The sequence below is a fragment of the Apium graveolens genome, chromosome 5 (genome assembly GCF_009905375.1).
Source record: "Apium graveolens cultivar Ventura chromosome 5, ASM990537v1, whole genome shotgun sequence".
NCBI lineage: Eukaryota > Viridiplantae > Streptophyta > Magnoliopsida > Apiales > Apiaceae > Apium > Apium graveolens.
In genome coordinates this window covers 122,558,507-122,572,844 of record NC_133651.1, presented here as the reverse complement: position 1 = coordinate 122,572,844, position 14,338 = coordinate 122,558,507, and the positions used below count along the sequence as shown (strand labels likewise).

Sequence of the window (14,338 nt, the reverse complement as noted above, 5' to 3'; positions counted from 1 at the left end):
GTATTATAGTAACACTCGTTACATACACAAACCATATTTCCCATTTGCTTAATTTCATATGGACTACTAATCAATTTAGTTTTTTATATTAAAAAGAAAAGGAGTTAAATTAGCTTTTAACTTCTCATGATCATAAACCTCTTTACCTTCCATGTAAATACATACATAGACACAATGTTGAAAACATATGATGTAATATAAAAAGATACATGAATATGAGGGGATAGGTTAGACTTTCAAATTCTTTTCACATCCATGCAAATATATTGACACCACCTTAAATATATGATAAAATAGAAATATATATCTTTGCTTCTTAACAAACTCTAACAAAAAGTCTAACCTAAAATAAATAACAAAATATCATATATATACATTTCTATTTTATCATATATATGAAATAAATAACAAAATATCGTATATATATATACCAAATCTATGTATATATAAACTCTTTAAAAAATATAATTTCGGGATTTAGTGGAAATTTTTTGAACTTAAAGCTAGTATTGGATATTTTATGTAATTTTGAAGTGGAGGAGTGGAAGTTATAGTACATTTTTTTTGGTTTTTAAATAATAAATTTTTTCTTCCGGGTTTTTATGTGAAACAAATTGACTAAAATTTATACTATATTATGGCTTTTGTGATCTAGTTTACCCGAACAAAATAATAAATTTGAATATTTTCACAAATAAAATAAATAATTGTTCAATTACAAATTAAATATATATCCATGGACAAAACCCAAAAGCTCATATTCTCTTTACAAATTAAAAATCCTTTGACAAAACCAACTCATCTTAGCCCAAACTTATCTAGTTTGATCCATTTATCAAAACATTTGTGCAAAATACCAATACTTGTGATAATTTACTCATGTAAAACAAGAAATGGTCAAAAAATGTAAAACAAGAAATGGTCAAAAAAATTGTTAGATCAAGAAACCAAAACATGTAACTATGTCATGTTTAATCAATAAATTCATGTAAGTTCAAGTGCAAATTTTTAATATGCACAAACCCATATACGTGCGTGATTGCATGCACAACAAATCTAAAATTATAAACGAATCAAACATATTTTAATTAATCATTCTCCAAATCGAATCTTAAAAAGGCTAATGTGGTCATGCAATCACTATAGTATTAGCGAGTCTCTTGCCTACAAGAGATTATAAAAACTTAGAATAAACATTACACTTAGAATTTATTAACGAGTCTCTTGCCTACAAGAGATTATAAAAACTATAGTATTAACGTCGAATAGGTAGTAGCAAGTACTTAGCTCTTTGGAGTTCGGTAAATAATGGATAATTACGTACATTTGTGTTCATCACACAACGGAACCAGTACTTTATCCCCCCATACTCCACAATGCTTTGCACTAAGATGTGGTCATTCTGCTCAAGAGAAACTCATCTCTGAAAGGTATCTTGAGCTTAGGCTGACTGTCCTCCAGGTCGCCCCTGACTCTCAATTTGCTTTCCTCCAAAGCCCATCTTTTTCCACTCGAGTTCTCTAGTTCTTCGTAAATGCATAACAACAGCCTTCCCAGTAGCTCGGTAACATCAACTGCCTTGTAGTCAATTTAGGTAACTCCGACAATGGAATATCTGACATTAGTTTATGACACAGTGTCTCACAGTAGCCTGCATATAGAAAACATGGTTATGGCAACACTTGACAGCTAATCATCCAAATTACAAAAGTAACTGGTCCAAGAACTATTTAGAAAGCATAATTAAAAGACACAAAAGGAAGAAATCTGCCCCAGTCTATTAAATCATGGACCTAAAACTTCATACTTCTGTCAACTTCCCCAATTATTATATTCTGCTGCGTTCTTATAAGGTCGATTTCTAATCTGAGTTTCTCAATTTTTATGGCTGACAACTGTAACACCCCCTTCTTTAAATAGAAGGCAGATATTACTTAAAATCCAAAAACCTGCAAACAGAGCACTAATATATTTCTAAACAATAATTAAACAGTCTGAAATCTCCAAAATAATATTAAATCTCCAAACAGTCTAAACCAATAATATAAATGTGAAAACTGTAAATAAATAATTAAGTCTAATTAAAGATAAAATTCTGAAATCCTAATCAACGAATTGGGGTAGCTCTCCATCACACTGTCCCACATCCCCCTAAGCACCTGCCAGAAAAAGAATACGGCATGAGCCAAACGCCCAGTACGGATTTGGAATACAGTTTATAAAACAAAAGATCAGAAATAAATAATCAGCAATTTTCAATAAAACAACAATTTTAAAAATAAGTAAGGCTGAAACAACGAGGGGTTAGGATATTTTATACCGAGATCAGAACAGATACAAATACACACATCATAGGGTACCTAATGCGTGCAACAGAATGGATAACGTGTACGGCATATACAACATCACCATAAATCAAATCACAAATCAAACTCTGGGTGCACCCACGTATCCTGAACAAATATCAAATGCGCAAAAGCTCCTCCCAAGAGCTAACAGAAGGATACGCCGTGACCAATCACAATGTCACGGAAGTGTCATGTCACTGGTGCCGCAATGACATGACTGTAGTACCCCTACAGCTGGTTAACTCGGTATACCCTAAATCACACTAAGGGTTCAAAATAAATATTCTCGCAAAATTTAAAACTCACCTGAGACAAATGATACAAATTTCCAAAGCAGGTGGGTGTCATAAATAATTTTTGAAAACCGCGTAAACAGATATCTAAATTTTCAAAATCAAATTTTAGAATAATTTTCGGAAGTTAAAACGGTCAAAACAAATATTAACGGAATGAACAGAAAGTAAAACGGAATGAATCAAATATATATAATGGACAAGAGGAGTAGCGCTGAATAAAAGGGGACAGAATCCGTACCTCAAATATCTTAACTAAAATACCCGCAAAATCCGCAATGATCCGCTAACTCCCTGACCCGCGATCTAAATATAAAATTTATAATTTATTATTAGCATAAGTTCTTTATTAAGTTGAGGAAACATATTATCGAAAAGAGACCAGACACGGAATAGTTGGACTAGTATGTCCAGGCCCCTGACTTTGATTATATAACATACATGACCACTCACTTGTACCATTAATAACTATTAATAAAATATAAGACTTATGACATGAACATATAGCTGACAACTTGAACTAATAATTTGACACGGCTTAAGTTGTTCTAGTCATGCATTTTAATCAATTAATTATTATTATCTTATACATGTAACTAGTGACTTGGTTAGACTCGTGTAATCTAAATCTATGAACATAAATATACACCTGACTATAACATGGCTGCCATGAGATCAATTATGTGAAACTAGTTTAACTGGACCAAATAATTAAATATAATATAATATAATACCAAATACATAGACATGACTTCCTCATCCTTAATACCTACCCCGTGACAATATATTAATAAAATGGCGCTAACCTTTAAATAACAAACCAGCCTAGTTAATTTATTATTATTACATTACGAAATTACAAATCTTATGACTTACGCATGAAAGTACATAAAACACTTACCTATAATTATAAATAATAACAAATTAACGGGTTAATAAATTCATACTTAAATAATAAGTATCATAATCACAAGAATTGTACAACAATATGAAATAAGCAAATTGCTAAATAGTAACAAAAACAGGGTTAAAATGAAACAGATGCATATATAAATTCTGGTAACAACAATAATCATATTAAATTAGAATTATTAAATTAATAAAATAAGACGTCATTCCTCACAAAATAAAGCATGAATGTGAATATGTCCTGACTGCACAAGAACACATAGTTCACCAGCAAATCACATGATGACATACATGATCATCCAATACAATATAACAATTATTCTAAGCCTATAAAGTGAGTACACAGCCAACAACAAACAATACCTATACAAAATTAATAAAGAAGAAAGAATCTTACTCTTCTCCGCAGAATTTATTTTAAAGCCTCTATCTCTCCTTTTCCTTTCTTTCCTTCCCACCCTCGGCTTCTAGCAATATTAGGGTTTTAATAATGAGACGGGCTAATAATCTAATATGCTTTTGTGCCAATATATATAGAGCTGACAATTCTATTCTACCTAGGTATCATATCATTAATCAAACCACTTTTTTTTATTAACCTACTCTGACTTGAAATATTATTATTATTATTATTATTACCTAAAATTCACGAATATTACAACAACTAATCACCTCCAACATTATCTTCTTAAAGCAAAAGGCCTAGTGTGTCCACACAATCACCAAGGATTTCATTATCCCTGTAAAGAAAAGGCTTTTCCTCAATGTATGTTTCGTGAAAACAGCAGGACAGTGGATACTAGGTTAGTAGAATATCTGGATTCAAGGTAAAGTACATCGGACCCCCATTTTACAATTCAAATTGTTCACTGACAAGTGTTGCTAAGCTTCTAAATTTGATTTTTACAGTTGAGTTTAGGTTTGCAGAAAATTAAGATTAAGGGAGAAATTCATTCAGCTGCTACATTAAATATAAGACAAGGTCCCACCGTACACATATCTCACCCTTGCTCTAGTGTCCAAACAATCATGATATAGTAATTCTTCCATTAAATACATAAATTCCAAGGTTAAGGTTTGGATGTGTTCTTGACATCACCACTTTTATATAATACTTATTTCTGGTTTTAAAGAATCGGACCGTACTTAAATAAAATTGATGTTCCTATTACATTATCATTAATCAGACCCTAGGAGTGAGATTAAAAGGTCAATTCACTTATCTATGGGACTCTTGTTTAGTTTATATTGAAATCTATTCAATTTTTATTTTTACACACGTTGCTTTTTCGGAGCCCCAGTCAGCAAGCTGAAAAAGTCCCTTCTCTTACCTCAACAGAATGGGTGGACAGAGGTGCAGTTCGACTATAACCATAAAAGAATTTTTTTTATAACATATTAACTACAAACTAATCAAATCTAGTACAAAATTATTATGCAAGTAAATATTATTACGTTGCAGAACCAAATTAAAGATGCTTTTAGGATGCTCTCATATATTTCAATGTAGAGGAAACAATTTGCAAATTTGACGTCAAACAAAAAAGGGGGGTGGGGGAGTGCAGGACAAGGTGGAAACATGGGGCAGATTAGCATTACAACTCTCATGTGGTACGATTAGTATATTAGGATTTTAGGAAGAGTACCAGCAGAGCGAGGACGATAATTTTTAGATCGTAATTGTTGCGTGACAAATGTTGCTTAGATCCTAAATTTGATGAATATAGTGGGTTAAGGTTTGCAGAAATAAAGATCACAGAGGCTGGAGACGAAATGGCCTTTGTGACATTAATTCATGACATCGTAAACCACATCAGCATGCACATAGAAAACATTGTTGCTTAGATTCTTAATTTGATGAATATAGTTGGGATAAGGTTTTCAGAAAATAAAGATCACGGATGCTGGAGACGAAATGGCCTGTGTGACATTAATTCATTACATCAGAAACCAAATCAGCATGCACATAGAAAGCATGGTTAAAGCAACACACGACAGCTAAATAAGACAAATTGAAGTCTGAGCTAAAAGGAAGGGGGTGGGGGAGTGCAGGACAAGGTGGACACTTCAAGCGGATAAGCACCACAACTTTTATGTGGTACACTTCCTTGAGCCCACACTCCCCGAATTATAATCTATTTCTTACACTGATTATATACACGAACCAGATTCCCACTTGTGCTATGTGGTACTCATTACCAATCAATTGAGTTTTTTGTATTCAACAACGAAAGGAGTTGAATTAGCTTTCAATTTCTCATCATCGTAAACCTGATCACCTTCAGTGCAAATGTATAGACACAATGTTAAACATATGATAAAACAGAAATAGATATCCATGTACCTGGCTTCATCGCACAGAGGAAGAGGAAGAAATTGCTCCTTCCGTCCAAACAAAACCTAGACGAGACCATGTATATGTGGGGATCCGTTAGATTTTTAGATTTTTTTTATTATTTCGGTACAAACTTGTTTTCTTATTTATTTACATTACTCTCTCTCTATATTCTCTATATATGCACGAAATAAATGATAAAATATTGCATATACATACCAAAAAAACATATACATATAAACTCTTTTTTTTAAATATTTTACGAATTTCATGGGAGACATTTTGAACTTAAAAATAGGATTGGATAATTCAGGGCTTTTTTTGGTCTAGGAGAGGACGGTATAGCACATATTTTAAATATATTTTCGGGATTTTAATCAAAAAATTTGACTAATTTTTTTACTTGATTATGGTTTTTGGGATCTAGTTATACCTGAACTTCATTAATACCTATAAATAATTGGACAAAACTTGAAACATAATAAATAATAGAAACTTTTCAAAGATCGAACAAAATAACAAATTTGACGATTTACACACAAAAATATTTAGCATATTTAATATACAGATTAAAAATTCTATTAATAATATTATTTTATGTATCTTATATCATTTTACTTATTTGTATTACAAATCAAGTCAAATCCTAGGAGAAAACCCAAAATTTCCTGTTAGACCAAACGTGAATATATAACAAAATCCTAGGACAATGTATAAACCAATATATGTGTGTGGGGTTGCATGTACAATAAATTCAACTTAGAACTGAATCAAACATATCTTAATCATTTCTCAAATAGAAGCTTAAAAAGCTAATGTTCCCATTCCATAATCTTATGAACCACGTTACTTCCCTCAATACAATGTTGGGGATTTTATATCAACTCGATAAAATTAAGCATAGTGTAAGCATGTCGAGGTGAGACACGTGTTTCAGTGGGCATTCATAATTCTTACCATTACAAAAATAATTCTGTATAAATATTACTTATGAACTTACAATTTACCAACAATGCCTTGCTTACAAGAGATTATAAAAACTATAGTATTAACGTCGGCTAGGTACGTAGTAGCAAGGACTTACCTCTTTGGAGTAAACAATGGATAAATGTGTATTTTTGTCTTTATCATATAACAGACCCAGTACTTTATCCCCTGATACTCCCCAAAGCTTTGCACAAAGATGCGGTCATTCTGCTCAAGAGTAACTCATCTCTGAAAGATGCGGCCCTCACAGTGCGACCTCAACCTGTGTTCCTCCAGAGCCCATCTTTTTCCACTCGAGTTGTCTAGATCTTCGTAAATACATTATTTCCACCTTCCCAAGTAGATCTGTAACATCAATTGCCTTGTAGTCAATTTAGGTAACTCTGATAAAGGAATATCTCACATTATTTTTATGACATAGTGTCTCACAGAAGCCTGCATATAGAAAACATGGTTACAGCAGCAGTTGACAGCTAAATAATCCAGATTGCAAGAGTAACTGATCCAAGAACTATTCACAAAGCATAATTAAGAGACAAATAGGAAGACATCTGCCTCAGTCTATTAAATTATGGACCTAAAATTTTGTACTTCTGTCAACTTTTTAATTATTACCCTCTGCGTCATTCATATAAGGTGGATTCTATTTTGAGATTATCAATATTTATGGCTGAGAACTAATCACCTGCAACATTATCATCTTTCAGCAAAAGGCCTAGTGTGTCCACACTATCACAAGGATTTCATTGCACATGTAGATAGAACACTTAAAAAATTAAGACAAGGTCCAACAGGATGCACATAACAACCTTGCTTTCCTTCCCACATTAGTACGATTTATTAATCAAAATAAAATATGAAATGCAGCCTTCTAAAAAATGACGTCGGAAAGAACTTCTAAGATAGTGCTATTTAAATCTCTTCTAATTAAATGTTACGAAATCGTTCCATCAGACTTAAACACCAGATTAAGGTTTCGATGTGTTCTTTACATTGCCACCTATTTATATTGTTCAATTCAGGTTTCAAGTGGTCAGAATTATACTTTAATGAAAATGCTGTTTCTTTTACATGATCATTAACCAGTCCCTGCCTCCCTGGAGTTAGATCAATGGATCCATTCCCCATTCCATAGGACTGAAACACAAAAGGAAGGGAGATGAGAGGTAAGGAACAACTATGAATAAATAAATTTAAATAATAATGTAACTACAAAATTATCAGATAGACTAACTGAATCGCAAAAATTAGAAGGGAAAATGTCGTCGTTAATTTTCAAATAGGATCTTAGAAGGTTGATCAACGCTGCCTTTAGTCTGGTGAATCAGGCTGCTTTGAGGAATTAATGCATGAAGCAAGCAGAAGCTTGGGTAGATGCACGTCTGTGTGGTTGATCTATGCTGCCTTTAGTCTGGTAAATCAGGTTGCTTTGCGGAAAAAATGTCGCGGACTTCAAAAAAAATCACGAAGCATCGGTAGAGGCATGCGTGTGTGTGAAACATATGAAGTCGAACTAAAAGGAAAGGGGTGAGGGAGTGCAGGACAGGGTGGACACATGAGCCGGATTAGAATCACAACTCTCATGTAGTACGCTTACTCTATCCTACACTCCCCCAATTACATATTCTTCTAACACTCATTATATACACAAACCAGATTTCCCATTTGTTTGACATATTACCGATAACTAATTATTTGAGTTTTTGATATTCAAATACAAAAGGAATTGAATTAGCTCTCAGCTTCTCATCTTCGATGGTAAACCCGGTGATCTTGAAATCAATTATATTGACACAATGTTAAACAGATGATTAAAATTAAAATAGATATCCATGTACCAGGCACCATCGCAGAATTGGAAGAAATTGCTCCTTGCTTGTTAACAAATCAGAGACTGACCATGAATATGTGGGTATTTATTAGATTTTTGGATCCTTTTTTTTATTATTTCCAAATTTTTTTTGAAGTTAGTGGCTGCTCGAAAAAAATTACAAGGTCTAACTGGATGAATATAGCACCCTAGCTCTCCCGCCCAAACTATCACGACATCGTAAACGTTGCATCATACATAAGTTCCAAGGTTTAGGTTTGGATGTGTTCTTAACATCGCCACTTTTATGTAATCCTCAATTCAAGTTTCAAGGAATCGGAACCATACTTTTATAAAAATTGATGTTCCTATTATTACATTATCATTAACGAGACCCTAGGAGTGAGATTAAAAGATCAGTTCACTTATCAATGGGATCTTCCAATAATAAAATGGAAGGAGAGAGGACAGAACGACTATAACCAAAAAGGAAATTTAAAATAAAATAAATAAAGGGAGAACAATTGACATCAAACTAAAAAGAGGGGGGTGGGTGAGTACAGGACAAGGTGGACACATTAGGCGGATTAGCATCACAACTCTCATGTGTACTCTTCCTCTATCACACACTCCCCCAATTATATATAATTTCAATCACTTAATATATACATGAATCGGATTTCTCATTTGCTCGATGAGGTGGGGACTACATGTTACAATCGTGAACAATGAGTAAAAACAGGGACACATGACATCAACGAGGCATACTTTGTAAAAATTTTAAAGTCGGTGGCTGCTCGAAAAAAATTACAAAGTCCAACCGGATGCATATATTACCCTAGCTCTCCCGCCCAAACTATCACGACATGGTAAACATTGCATCATACATAAATTCCAAGGTTTAGGTTTGGATGTGTTCTTAACATCGCCACTTTTATGTAATCCTCAATTCAAGTTTCAAGGAATCGGAACCGTACTTTAATAAAAATTGATGTTCCTATTATTACATTATCATTAAACAGACCCTAGGATTGAGATTAAAAGATCAGTTCACTTATCCATGGGATCTTCCAATAACAAAATGGAAGGAGAGAGGACAGAACGACTATAACCAAAAAGGAAATTTAAAATAAAATAAATAAAGAGGGAAAAATTGACATCAAACTAAAAAGAGGAGGGGTGGGGGAGTGCAGGACAAGGTGGACACATGAGGCGGATTAGCATCACAACTCTCATGTGTATTCTTCCTCCATCCCACACTCCCCAAATTATATATAATTTCAATCACTTAATATATACATGAATCGGATTTCTCATTTGCTTGATGAGGTGGGGACTACGGCTTGTTACAATCGTGAACAATGAGTAAAAATAGGGACACATGACATCAACGAGGCATACTTTGTAAAAATTTTGAAGTCAGTGGCTGCTCGAAAAAAATTACAAGGTCCAACTGGATGCATATATCACCCTAGCTCTCCCGCCCAAACTATCACGACATGGTAAATGTTGCATCATATATAAATTCCAAGGTTTAGGTTTGGATGTGTTCTTAACATCGCCACTTTTATGTAATCCTCAATTCAAGTTTCAAGGAATCAGAACCGAACTTTAATAAAAAATTGATGTTCCCATTATTACATAATCACTAACCAGACCCTAGGAGTGAGACTAAAAGATCGGTTCACTTATCCATGGGATCTTCCAATAACAAAATGGAAGGAGAGAGGACAAAACGACTATAACCAAAAAGGAAATTTAAAATAAAATAAATAAAAAGGGAACAATTGACATCAAACTAAAAAGAGGGGGGTGGGGGAGTGCAGGACAAGGTGGACACATGAGACGGATTACCATCACCACTCTCATGTGTACTCTTCCTCTATCCCACGCTCCCCCAATTATATATAATTTCAATCACTTAATATATACATGAATCGGATTTCTCATTTGCTCGATGAGGTTGGGACTAGGGCTTGTTACAATCGTGAACAATGAGTAAAAACAGGGATGCATGACATCAACGAGGCATACTTTGTAAAACAAAACCAAAGATACGTTTAGGATGTTATCATAAATTTAAATCGAAAGAAAATAATTGACGTCAAACTAAAAAAGGGGGTGGGTGGGGGAGTGCAGGACAAGGTGGACACATGAGGCGGATTAGCATCACAACTCTCATGTGTACTCTTCCTCTATCCCACACTCCCCCAATTATATATAATTTCAATCACTTAATATATACATGAATCGGATTTCTCATTTGCTCGATGAGGTTGGGACTACGGCTTGTTACAATCGTGAACAATGAGTAAAAACAGGGATGCATGACATCAACGAGGCATACTTTGTAAAACAAAATCAAAGATGCGTTTAGGCTGTTATCATAAATTTAAATCATAAATTTAAATCGAAAGAAAATAATTGACGTCAAACTAAAAAGAGTGGGGTGGGGGAGTGCAGGACAAGGTGGACACATGAGGCGGATTAGCATCACAACCCTCATGTGTAATCTTTCTCTATCCCACACTCTCCCAATTATATATAATTTCAATCACTTAATATATACATGAATCGGATTTCTCATTTGCTCAATGTGGTTGGGACTACGGCTTGTTACAATCGTGAACAATGAGTAAAAACAGGGATGCATGACATCAACGAGGCATACTTTGTAAAACAAAATCAAAGATGCGTTTAGGCTGTTATCATAAATTTAAATCGAAAGAAAATAATTGACGTCAAACTAAAAAGAGGGGGGGGTGGGGGAGTGCAGGACAAGGTGGATACATGAGGCGGATTAGCATCACAACTCTCATGTGTACTCTTCCTCTATCACACACTCCCCCAATTATATATAACTTCAATCACTTAATATATACATGAATCGGATTTCTCATTTGCTCGATAAGGTTGGGACTACGGCTTGTTACAATCGTGAACAATGAGTAAAAATAGGGATGCATGACATCAACGAGGCATACTTTGTAAAACAAAATCAAAGATGCGTTTAGGCTGTTATCATAAATTTAAATCGAAAGAAAATAATTGACGTCAAACTAAAAGAGGGGGGTGGGGGAGTGCAGGACAAGGTGGACACATGAGGCGGATTAGCATCACAACTCTCACGTGTACGCTTCCTCTATCCCACACTCCCCCAATTATGTATTATTTCTAACACTCATTATATACACGAACCAGATTTCCCCCTTTTGTGATGTGGTACTCACTGCTAATCAATTAAGTTTTTTGAATTCAACAACAAAAAGAGTTGAATTAGCTTTAAACCTCTCATCATTCTAAACGTGGTCACCTTCCATGCAATTATACCTAATTAATCATCAACGATGTGATATAAATAAAATATCCACGTACCTGGGTTCATCGCACAGAGGAGGAAGATATTCATATCGCTCCGAGACCAAGAAGAAAGAGGAAGAAGAGGGTCGAGAAGAGGGTTAGTTTAAATTAGACAAACTTATTAGTAAATTTAATTTAATTGAAATTAGACAAACTTATTAGTAAGTTTATTTAATTGAAATAATTTTTGGAGTTAAGATTTTTTAAATTTAAATTTGAATTATTAAAATATAATTCGTCTTTTAGAAAAAGGCTTTAGTACAATTTTTTTTGATTATTTTTTTGGGTTTTAAGTGAGCAATTCTATTAAAAAAAATTAGTTGTTACCGAGTTTGTGATATTATCCTTTAAATTTGACAGAAGTAAAGATATTATATAATTTTAATTATTTTAAAATCGGACAAAATAATAAAATTGAATGTTATTTAAAAAAATTAAAAAGTTCATGAATATTATCAATATTTTTATTATTTTCCTAATATATAAAATTTGATCCATTTATTAAAAATTTGTGCAAAATATCAAAAATACTTACGATAATTTACTCAATTATTACTACATTGGTGTATTAGATTAAACTATGTATTATTTATTTTTATTTTTTTAACCCACAGCCGTTACCATTCGGGTGCGCACTGGTGCGTACTGGGTAAGTATTCGTGTAAAAAAAGAACCGGTCAAAAAAATTGTTAGATCAAGCAACCACCACATGTAACTATCAGTAAATTCATGTAAGTTCAAGTACAAATTCTTAATAGATCCGCAATGCATGAACCCATATGCGTGTGTGATTCCATGTATAACAAATCCAAATTATAAACGAATCAAACATATCTTAATTAATCATTCTCCAAATCGAACCTTAAAAAGGCTAATGTGCACATTTTATAATCTTGTAAACCAGGTTACTTCCCGGTATAAAATGTTGGAGATTTTATTTAAACTCGATCAAGATAAGCATAGTGTCAACCTGAACAGGATAGGTACGTGTTCCGGTGGGTCTTCATAATTTTTACCATTAGAAAAATAATACCGAATAAATATTAAACTTAGAATTTATTAACGAGTGCCTTACCTACAAGAGATTATAAACTATAGTATTCACCTCGAATAGGTAGTAGCAAGTACTTAGCTCTTTGGAGTTGGTAAACAGTGGATAATCACGTACATTTGTGTTCATTACATAACGGACCAAGTACTTCATCCCCCCATACTCCACAATGCTTTGCACTAAGATGTGGTCATTCTGCTCAAGAGAAACTCATCTCTGAAATGTATCTTGAGCTTAGGCTGACTGTCCTCCAGGTCGCCCCTGACTCTCAATTTGCTTTCCTCCAAAGCCATCTTTTTCCACTCGAGTTTTCTAGTTCTTCGTAAATGCATAACAACAGCCTTCCCAAGTAGCTCGGTAACATCAACTGCCTTGTAGTCAATTTAGGTAACTCGGACAATGGAATATCTGACATTAATTATGACATAGTGTCTCACAGTAGCCTTCATATAGAAAACATGGTTATGGCAACACTTGACAGCTAATCATCCAAATTACAAGAGTAACTGATCCAAGAACTATTTACAAAGCATAATTAAAAGACACAAAAGGAAGAAATCTACCCCAGTCTATTAAATCATGGACCTAAAACTTCATACTTCTATCAACTTCCCAATTATTATTTTCTGCTGCATTCTTATAAGGTCGATTTTTATTCTGAGTTTCTCAATTTTTACGGCTGAGAACTAATCACCTCCAACATTATCTTCTTAAAGCAAAAGGCCTAGTGTGTCCACACAATCACCAAGGATTCATTATCCCTGTAAAGAAAAGGCTTTTCCTCAATGTAGGGTACAAACTAAATACAGTGGATACTAAGTTAGTAGAATATCTGGATTCAAGGAAAAAGTACAGAGGACCCCCATTTTACAATTCAAATTGTTAACTGACAAGTGTTGCTAAGATTCTAAATTTGATTTTTACAGTTGGGTTTAGGTTTGCAGAAAATTAAGATCAATGGAAAAATTCATTCAGCTGCTACATTAAATATAAGACAAGGTCCCACCGGACAAAAAATAAGTTACGTTAATAACGTCAAAAAAATGAAGACTTTAAAGAGAGTGAGAAATACCCTTCTGAGTAATCGAAAAAAGTCATACATGAATCAGGGAGAACTCCTCCACTAGAGTACAACTGATAGTTTGACCCTCATCTTTAATAAGCTCTTTATATATAATATCCTCCTCTTCTGTTAGGGGAATGGTTTTGGGGCTGCCATCGTTAACTTTGCCGAAGGAAGATCGA

General features: G+C 33.7%; 1 long non-coding RNA gene across 2 annotated transcripts; it reads right to left on the bottom strand.

Moving 5' to 3' along the window:
* Window positions 1-1,126: 1,126 nt before the first annotated feature.
* LOC141661432 (uncharacterized) lies at window positions 1,127-12,136 on the bottom strand. 2 transcript variants are annotated; one of them, XR_012549939.1, is made up of 4 exons: window positions 12,058-12,136; window positions 6,970-7,217; window positions 5,895-5,950; window positions 1,127-2,947 (listed from the first exon to the last, which is right to left on the bottom strand). It is a non-coding gene; the product is annotated as an uncharacterized LOC141661432 (long non-coding RNA). The 2 variants fall into 2 exon arrangements; XR_012549940.1 differs by having other exon boundaries at window positions 6,970-7,307; window positions 12,058-12,131.
* Between the last annotated feature and the right edge of the window lie 2,202 nt (window positions 12,137-14,338).